Source organism: Malania oleifera, chromosome 1 (assembly GCF_029873635.1).
Source record: "Malania oleifera isolate guangnan ecotype guangnan chromosome 1, ASM2987363v1, whole genome shotgun sequence".
Classification (NCBI taxonomy): Eukaryota; Viridiplantae; Streptophyta; class Magnoliopsida; order Santalales; family Ximeniaceae; genus Malania; species Malania oleifera.
This window is the reverse complement of record NC_080417.1, coordinates 43376367-43385816: the sequence shown is the minus strand read 5'-3', so window position 1 is coordinate 43385816 and position 9450 is coordinate 43376367.

Here is a 9450-nt window from a genome sequence, read left to right as displayed (position 1 = left end):
TTAATCCCACACAAGATTTATAATGGAGAAATCCATGGGAAAAACCTAAGCTAAGCTCCCAAAGAAATAATCTCAAGTACACATGCAAGTGGGAGTATTAGCAAGGAACAACAATCACATAAACATAAGAGAGACTCTCACAATCTCAGATTTTATCAAATAGATGCAAGTTTGAGAGTATTTTGAGCAAAGGATGATTTTTCAGTAGAGAGAGTTTTTGACTTAATCACTTTTCTAATCCACCAACTAATCATGCAAATGAAAGCATATTTATAGTCAGGTGAAAAATTATAACCGTTCAGGATAAAATGGGTATTATTAAAAAAGTCCCAAAAGATTAAAACCTAGTTAGCCCGACTTAACCCAATTTTACTGCGGTAAAATTTAATTTTAACCGACTGGGCTTCGAGTGGCTAAACCTAGGTTCGGTCGCCCGACAAGACTCAGTTCAAAAAGTTTTTCCAAATGAGTTCGGTCGCCCGGATAGAGGTTCGGCAGCCTGAATCAAAGTCAGTAGCAAAACTACGTAACTTCGAGTGCCCGATCAAACATTCGGTGGCCCAAATCCCTGTGTTCGGTCGCCCAGGGGTTTTTTTGAACTAAAAGCATCGGTCGCTCGAGTTGGTGAACAGTCCCTTTTGAGAGGTTCGAGCACCCGTAGAAGATACGTGTATTTGAGGTTCAATCACCCAAGGGCTGGTCAACATTTTGACTTGTCTAAGTTCGGGCGCCTAAGGAGTATTGTACTCCAAGGGTTCGGTCGCCCAAACCCTCTTAACTTGCTTAGATTTGTTCAATTCTAAGCACAATTTTAACACACTCATATATTTTATTCTATGCGTGTGAGTGTTGGAGCCTAGGGTCTTGCTATGGTCTAATTGAGCTTACGTGTTGACCTGATTGGTCACACCCAGTTTTGATTATGACAAATGCTGTTGGTACTAATGGTTGTACTGAGAATTGCATACAGGTTCACCTTGTGCGCGCTTCAGGACTAAAAGACTTATTATGATGGCGTGCGGTGTTCGTGCCAATGAATGAAGAATCTTGTGCTACATTTGTATTTATTTTTCAGTTTCTTCATTCTGGGATGTAATTTTATTATGGACTGTGCACTCATATGGCTTGTAATAATTTGCATCATGCATGAGGTAGGTATGCTCAAATTGACCTTAAATTGACCATAGGACCTCCAAATAACATGAAAAACTTGTGTCATAAAATGCCTAACTTATACAAAGGTTTTTAAATGGTTTTAAAGTTAAAAGAAGGCAAAAACTAAAATTTTCAAAGGGGTCGGTCAACCGGCCAGTCGACCGAATGTTAGAAATGAACAATTTTCTTACACAATTGGATGTCATATCAAATCATGTTCAAAATGAAAATTATGGCATTTTACCATAGCTTGAGTTTGATACCAAAAACGTCCAAACCGGAGTTACACAAAAAAAGTTATGGCCAAAACACTAAAACGTGTCCGTAAGAGAAAAACTCCCTTCATGTTTCTTTTGTCTCATTGATGGACATTTTTCTCAAGCCAAAAGTCATTATCTTAAAATGTGGTCAACTTGAAAGTTGTGGGATTTTCTCTTACCTTTCTATTGGTATCAAGAACGTCCAATTTCTAGTTGTATAGGAAAAGTTATGGCTAAAACACTGAATCATGTCTGTGTAGAAAAGTAGAGGCCGGTCGACCGAGCCTTCACTACGGTCGACCGAAACTCGTTAATTTCAGCCCCGATTGACCGAGCCTTCACTACGGTCGACTGAGCCTTCACTACGGTCGACTGAAACTCCTTTTTGTCAACATTTTAACTACCCGATCGAACGAAACTTGTAGTTCAAAAGGCCCTGGTCGACCGAAACCCTCCTAGGTCAACAGTTGACCATCCGGTCGACCGAGAGCTTTTGAACTACAACTACCTGGTTGACCGGAAGGTACTCGGGAGAATTTCCAGTGGTCTGGTCGACCGAACTAGGCAGTTCAAAATGCCCTGGTTGACTGAAACTCGGAAAATTGGGAAATGGCCCTCTCCGGTCGACCGAGCCATTTGAGTCCTGGTCGACCGAACCATTTCTGGTCGACCGGACCTCTCGGGTTGCCCTGATTTTTACCGTGGATAAACATATTTTAAATAGGGTTAATTATTTTAAAATGATTTAAAACTTTCTTAATAATGCCCAATAGGTCCCCAACGGTCAAAAATACCTCCTTGCCTATATATACCCATTCATTTATCATTATTAGCTGGGATTAGCAAACTTGATTAGGGCAAAACTCTATCAACTCTTGATACCCTATATTAGCCAAAAACTTCTTTCAAACAATCACATACTCTTCAATCTTTATTTCTCTAAGCATTGTGAGTATTTCTATAAGGCTATTGTGCGTAATCTTTCTAGCTAATACTCTCTTTTGGTATAAAGGTTGATTGATTTTATTTGAGAGTATAGCCTAAAGTTCTTCCACGGATTTCATTTGATAAATCTTGTGTGGGAAGACTTTGAGGGTTGTGGTTCTTGCATTGTTGTTGCAAGATACCTAAACCTAGATTTTGTGTGCAAAATCCTATTGTGAAAAGCTAATCTTTCAAACAACTCCATTGTGCTTTAGAAATTGAAATATCATATTAAGTTTGTTTGATCTATCTTGCTTAGCATATTTGAAACCCTAATATGATTTTGTGATATTCGAATATTGTGTTTCAAATCTTGCTTAGATACACACTCTAGATCTTGATTGATTATCATACTTGATTGAGTGTTTAGCACACATTAGAGCACTGAGCATATCTACATATCATTCGTGCTTGCTTTATTGATTGAGCTGTATTGGTGGACACATCTGCTTTTCTAGAAGCATATTTCCGTGTACAAATTTTATACACTTTGGTTGTATTTCCAGGCACGGGCCTGAAGAGGGAGACTAGCCTTAGAATAGTCCCGGATTGGCTTAGACCCGGTTAGGAAAGCTAGGTGCGTCGTCCTGTTAAGGCGTGTAGGTTGAGGTCAGCCCCGCTAATTGACCTGGTTAAGGTTGAGGTCAGCCCTGTGTTAATTTGACCTGGTTGTAAAAGGTGCTGCTCCACCCTTAAGTGAGCTGTTAGTGGAATCCTCCTGCTTGCGAGCTAGAGGCGGGGACGTAGGCACAGTTGGCCGAACCCCGATAACATATCGTGCATGTTCTTTACATTTCCGCAATTTACTTACTGCACGTGTATGTTATATTGTAAATGATTAGATTTACATTTGCATAGATAGACCCTAGGTTAAGTAATACTGCTTATTTGGTTTAACCTAGGTGATAAATTTTAAATACCCAATTCACCCCCCTCTTGGGATTGCACCAAAGCTAACATTACGCTATATCTTGTATGCAAGATGTGCAAGTAAGAACCATACAAACCACATCCTAGGTTACTATTACAGACCCATATAATAGACATTAAATTTACAATTACAAATTACAACAAATTATAGGTCTTCGGGGTCTTTGAATTTCTTCAAGTGTCCTTCCTTGGGATATTTATTTGAGCCTGCACAAGCACTTGACAATCATCAAATATCAGTATTTTTCATTATCAAAATCGGGTGCGACTTATAAGGTCAACATTCTTCCCCTTTTTCATGATGACAAATACACCTTGCAAAAAATTGGGTATAGCCTTAAAGAGCTCCCCCTAACAGTATGCATCATGTGTATTTAACCCAAATTTTATTTGACCCATATTTCCAAATTTTTGCCCTACATCTCTCCCTTTTGGCAATAGAAAAAAGAGCCATAGGAGTTAATACTCTAGGCAATGGGTAAGTGTTACGTTTATACATCAGATATTTTGGAAAGATTTTGAAAAAATTCGGCAGAGTGTCATTTGTAAATCGGACTTTCCAAAAAAAATCTTGTGTAAATAGTAACTTGTTTGAGTTTATATAACCTAGTAGTGTATCTACAACTACTCAAACAATTCAGTATGGTCCAACAATTAAGCAAGAGTTTCAATATCATCATAAAGTGGACAAAGGAGTTGGGCATGACAAGTAACAAGCAATGTGCATTACATTCAATGTGATCATGCTATAGATGTAAGATAGGTGCACATAAACAGTAATCAACATTCACAAAGTCTAAGGAAAGTAAATAGATCAACAATAATATTGGTTGCTAAGACTTAGTAGTTTTCACTTGAGAGCTCCCCCTAAATTTATGCAAACTATGAAACATCTAAGAAGCCTCTCTATTGTGCATTAGACCTAACTCATGTCTAATTTGTATGAATCTATCCTCGGGAAGTGGTTTAGTGAAAATATCCACCCATTGTTCATTTGTGCATACAAACTCAAGAGCCACATCTCCTTTTTGCACATGATCACGAAGGAAATGATGTCTAATCTCAATATGTTTAGTTCGTGAATGTGAGATAGGATTTTTAAAGATGTTGATTGCACTAGTATTATCACATTTAATCGATATTGTTTCATAGTGCAATCCAAAATCCGCAAGTTTTTGTTTCATATAAAGAGTTTGGGCACAACAACTTCCAGCTGCAATATATTCTGCTTCGGCTGTGGATAAGGTAACTGAGTTTTGCTTCTTGGAGAACCAAGAAACAAGAGATTGTCCTAAATAATGACAAGTACCGCTAGTGCTTTTTCTATCAACCTTACTACCGGCAAAGTCAGCATCAGTATAACTAACAATCTCAACTGTAGTATGCTTAGGGTACCACAAGCCTAACTCTGTAGTTCTAACCAGATACCTAAGGATTCGTTTAACAACTTTTAAGTGAGATTCCTTAGGGGCAGCCTGAAACCTAGCACACATACATACACTAAATATAATATCGCACCTACTAGCAGTGAGATATAGGAGACTCCCAATCATGCCACGATACAATTTTATGTCAATAGGGATTCCTTACTCATCTTTATCAAGTTTAATGGAAGAGTTCATAGGAGTACAAAGAATTTTGCAATCTTCCATATTAAATTTCCTTAGCAAGTCCCTAATATATTTAGATTGGCATATGAAAGTTCCATGTTTAGCTTGTTTGATTTGCAACCCTAAGAAGAAACTAAGTTCACCCATTATGCTCATTTCAAATTCACTTTGCATGCATTTGGAAAACTCATTACACAACTCATCATAGTTGCTCCAAAAATGATATCATCCACATAAATTTGAACAAGGAGCATATCATTATTTTTGGATTTGATGAAGAGTGTAGTGTCAATTTTGCCACGGGTAAACCCATTTTCTAATAGAAAACCTCTAAGCCTCTCATACCAAGCTCAAGGAGTTTGTTTCAATCCATACAAGGCTTTAGATAACCGGTAAACATGATCAGGATATTTATGATTTTCAAAATCGGGTGGTTGTTTTACATATACTTCTTCATTAATAAAGCAATTTAGAAAGGCGCTTTTAACATCTATTTGAAACAATTTAAAGTTTTTAAAAGCGGCAAAGGCAAGTAGCATATGAATGGCTTCTAACCTAATAACAGGAGCATATGTTTCATCAAAGTCAATCCCTTCCTGCTAGTTATACCCTTGGGCAACTAGTTTAACTTTATTCCTATTTACTACCCCATTCTCATCTTTCTTATTTCTATACACCCATTTAGTTCCAATAATTGTGTGATCATTTGGCCTAGGAACTAAAGTTCACACTTTGCTTCTTTCAAATTGGTTAAGTTTTTCTTGCATGGACATCACCCAAGACTCATCCTCTATGGCTTCTTTAATGTTTTTAGGTTCTTCTTGGGATAAGAAAGCGGAATGATTCACTAGATTTCTTAAGGAGGATCTTGTGACTACACCGCGGGATGGTTCACCTAAGATTTGATCAATGGGATGATTTCTAATGAATTTCCAATCTCTAGGAAACTCCTGATTTTCATTTCCCTCATATGATTTTTCATTTTGTTCTGGGTTTTCACTTGCATTGTTTTTAATTGATAATTTATCTAAGCATTTTCTAATATCAATATCATCTTCATCATCTTTATTAGAAAATGGATTAGATTCATCAAACACAACATGAATAGATTCAATTACGGTCAATGTTCGTTTATTGAAAACCCTATATGCTTTACTATTGAGTGCATAACCTAGGAAAATGCCTTCATCATATTTAGAATCAAATTTTCCTAAGTGTTTATTATCCCTAAGCACAAAGCATTTACAACCAAACACATGAAAATAGGAAATATTTGGCTTATGGTTGTTCCACAATTCATAAGGGGTTTTATTAATTAACGGTCTAATCAACACCCTATTCATAACATAACATGCAATAATAATGGTCTCGGCTCAAAAATATTTAGGTAAGTTATGTTCATTCAGCATAGTTCTACCCATTTCTTATAGTGACCTATTCTTTCTTTCTACCACACCGTTTTGTTGAGGTGTCCTAGGTGTAGAAAAGTTATGTGATATGCCCTCTAAGTCACAATATTTTTCTATGCTCACATTTTTGAATTCAGTGCCTCTATCACTTCTTATGTGGGTTATCTTATATCCTTTTTCATTCTGAATTCTCCTACAAAGTTTGGTGAACTGTTCACGTGATTTATTTTTGTGTGCAAGAAATAATACCCATGTGAATCTAGAAAGTCTTCCACAATTACAAAAGCATAAGATTTACCACTAAGACTTTGCACAGAATTAGGACCAAACAGATCTAAATGAAGCATCTCAAGTGGTCTAGTAGTAGATATTAATTTCTTTTTCTTGAAACTAGATTTTGTTTGTTTACCCATTTGACATGCATCACAAATTTTATCTTTTACAAAAGAAATTTTAGGCAAGCCCTTCACTAATTCCTTTCTAACAAGTTTTGACAATAAATCAATGCTTGCGTGTCCTAAGCACCTATGTCGTAACCAACTAGCTTTATTTACAACAGAATAACATGTTACTTGTTGTGAAGCTAAATTATCAAGAGAAGTGGTGTAAACATTTTCATGGCGATCGACAGTGAAAAGCACTTTGTGATCTGATTTATTTTCTACTATACATTTATCATTTTCAAAAAATACTTTATATCCTATGTCACACAACTGACTTATGCTAAGTAGATTATGCTTCAGCCCATCAACCAACAAAACATTATCAATAGTAAGAGAGGAATCCTTACCAACCTTACCTACCCCGATGATGCATCCTTTGGCATTGTCGCCAAATGTCACATAACCTTCATCCTTGGGAACAATTGATGTGAATTTTCCCTTATCGTCGGTCATGTGCCATGAGCACCCGCTATCCAAGTACCACCGGTCCTTGGAAGAGGACAATCTTAGGCATACCTGCAAAATAAGTTAAGTGATAGATGTTGGTCCCCAAATTTTGTTGGGTCCACGGGGGTTAGTAGCAAGATCTCCCTTAACTACCCATACTTTCCTAATTTTAGCACGCTTACCCCTAAGTGGACAATCAAATTGAATGTGGTCAATTTGTTTACATTTAAAGCATCTTATTCTACACTTAGTATCTTTAGGAGGAATATAGGACTTTGACTCAATTGTAAAATGTCCTGAGTAAAGATCAGACCGACTTACATTTTCAATACCATTAAAACCAAGACCCTCTTTACTTAAGGAGTTTCTTGGGACACTAAGTAGTTTTTCAAAATTGTGTTTGCCCTCGGTGAATTTAAAAATGATTTTGGAGCTATCCTCCAATTTCCTCTCAAGCTCAACAATGGTAACATCTTTTTCTTTTAAAATAAAAGCATGAGAGGTTTTTGCAATATTAAATAATTTTGACCAATTTTCATATTTCTTTTTCAAATCATTATTTTCTTTAATCATTTTGCCCAACACTTTAGATACACGAATATATTCCAGTTGCAACTCTCTAAATGTAGGCATGCAATTAGAATCACAATCATGAGATGAATAAAATTGAAGAGAATGAGCTAGAAGATGATACCTCATCATCGTGTGCCATCAAGCACATATTGGCGACCTTCGAGTCACTATGGTCTGAATCTGAATCGCTGTTGCTAAGCTTATCCCATGATGTTTCAGCCTTCATGGTTTTCTTCTTTTTCTTAGCCTCCTTTTTCAATAGTGGGCAATTTGGTTTGATATGCCCGACCTTGTTGCAGTTGTTGCACGTGGGAGCATTTGATTTCTCTTTTCTTTTACTTGACTCTCCCTTTTTAGTTGTAAACTCCCTATATTTTTTATATGGCTTCTTGTTCCTTTTGAAAAATCTGCTAAATTTTCTGGTCAACATGGTCATATCCTCATTAATGTCAGATTCACTGCACTCACTAGATGTGTTCATGGAGATTTTTAATGCAGTCACTTTCTTAGCCCTATTATGCTCATTAAGTCTCTCATTTATGACTAATTCATAAGTGATCAGGGAACCTATCAATTCATATATAGTCATGTCCTTAAGGTCTCTACCCTCTGCAGTGGTCGTAGCCTTAACTTCCCAAATAGGAGGTAAGCCTCTAAGAATCTTCCTAATCATTTCATATATGGGATAGGTCTTTCCAAATGCATACAGTGAGTTTATGATGTGTGTGAATCTAGTGTACAAGCTCTGAATGGACTCACCTACATTCATCCTAAATGCCTCATATTCACTGGTCAACATATCTATCCTACTGTCCTTCACATCTCTAGTACCTTCATATATGACTTTTAACTTATCTCATATTTCTTTAGCAGTAGAGCATGCGATAATTCTGTTAAATTCATTTACATCAAGACTACATTACAAAATATTCATGGTCGTAGCATTTAAACTAACAACTTTCATATCATCATCATTATATTCTTCTTCAGTCTTAGGAACCCTAGTTGTACCCACAGTTTTCATAAGGACATAGTTTCCCTCATAAACAATCCTCCACACCTTCCAATCAGTATTCTGAAGGTAGATGCGCATCCTCTGTTTCCATAAGGTGTAACTAACACCACTGAAAATAGGAAGTCGTATGGAAGATGGTCCTTCAGGGAAAAGGGTCATGGAACTATGAGCCATATGCAATCTTTTTGAAAAATAACAGCTAGTCTATGTTACGTAGCTCTGATACCAAATGTTAGCTTTACCGTGATCTCAAGAGGGGGGGTGAATTGGTATTTTTAAAATTTAAGCCCTAGGTCAATCTCCTGACACCAGTATATTCACAACTCTATGGTCAATCTTGTACAAATAATGTAAATGTATACTAGAAGGTAAATAAGGCAATTAAATCAAACATGCATACACCAGAAAGCAGTAAAGTAAGGGTGACACGCAGAAATGTTATCGAAGTTCGGCCAATTCCCTACGTCCCCACCTTGGCTAACAAGCACAAGGATTACCACGATAACTTGCTCACTTAAACAGGTGGAGCGGCACTTATATAAATCAGGTCAATTAGCAAAGGGCTGACCTCAACCTTTACACCAATCATTATCAGGCTAGATTACCGTCTCCTCTGGCCACGCC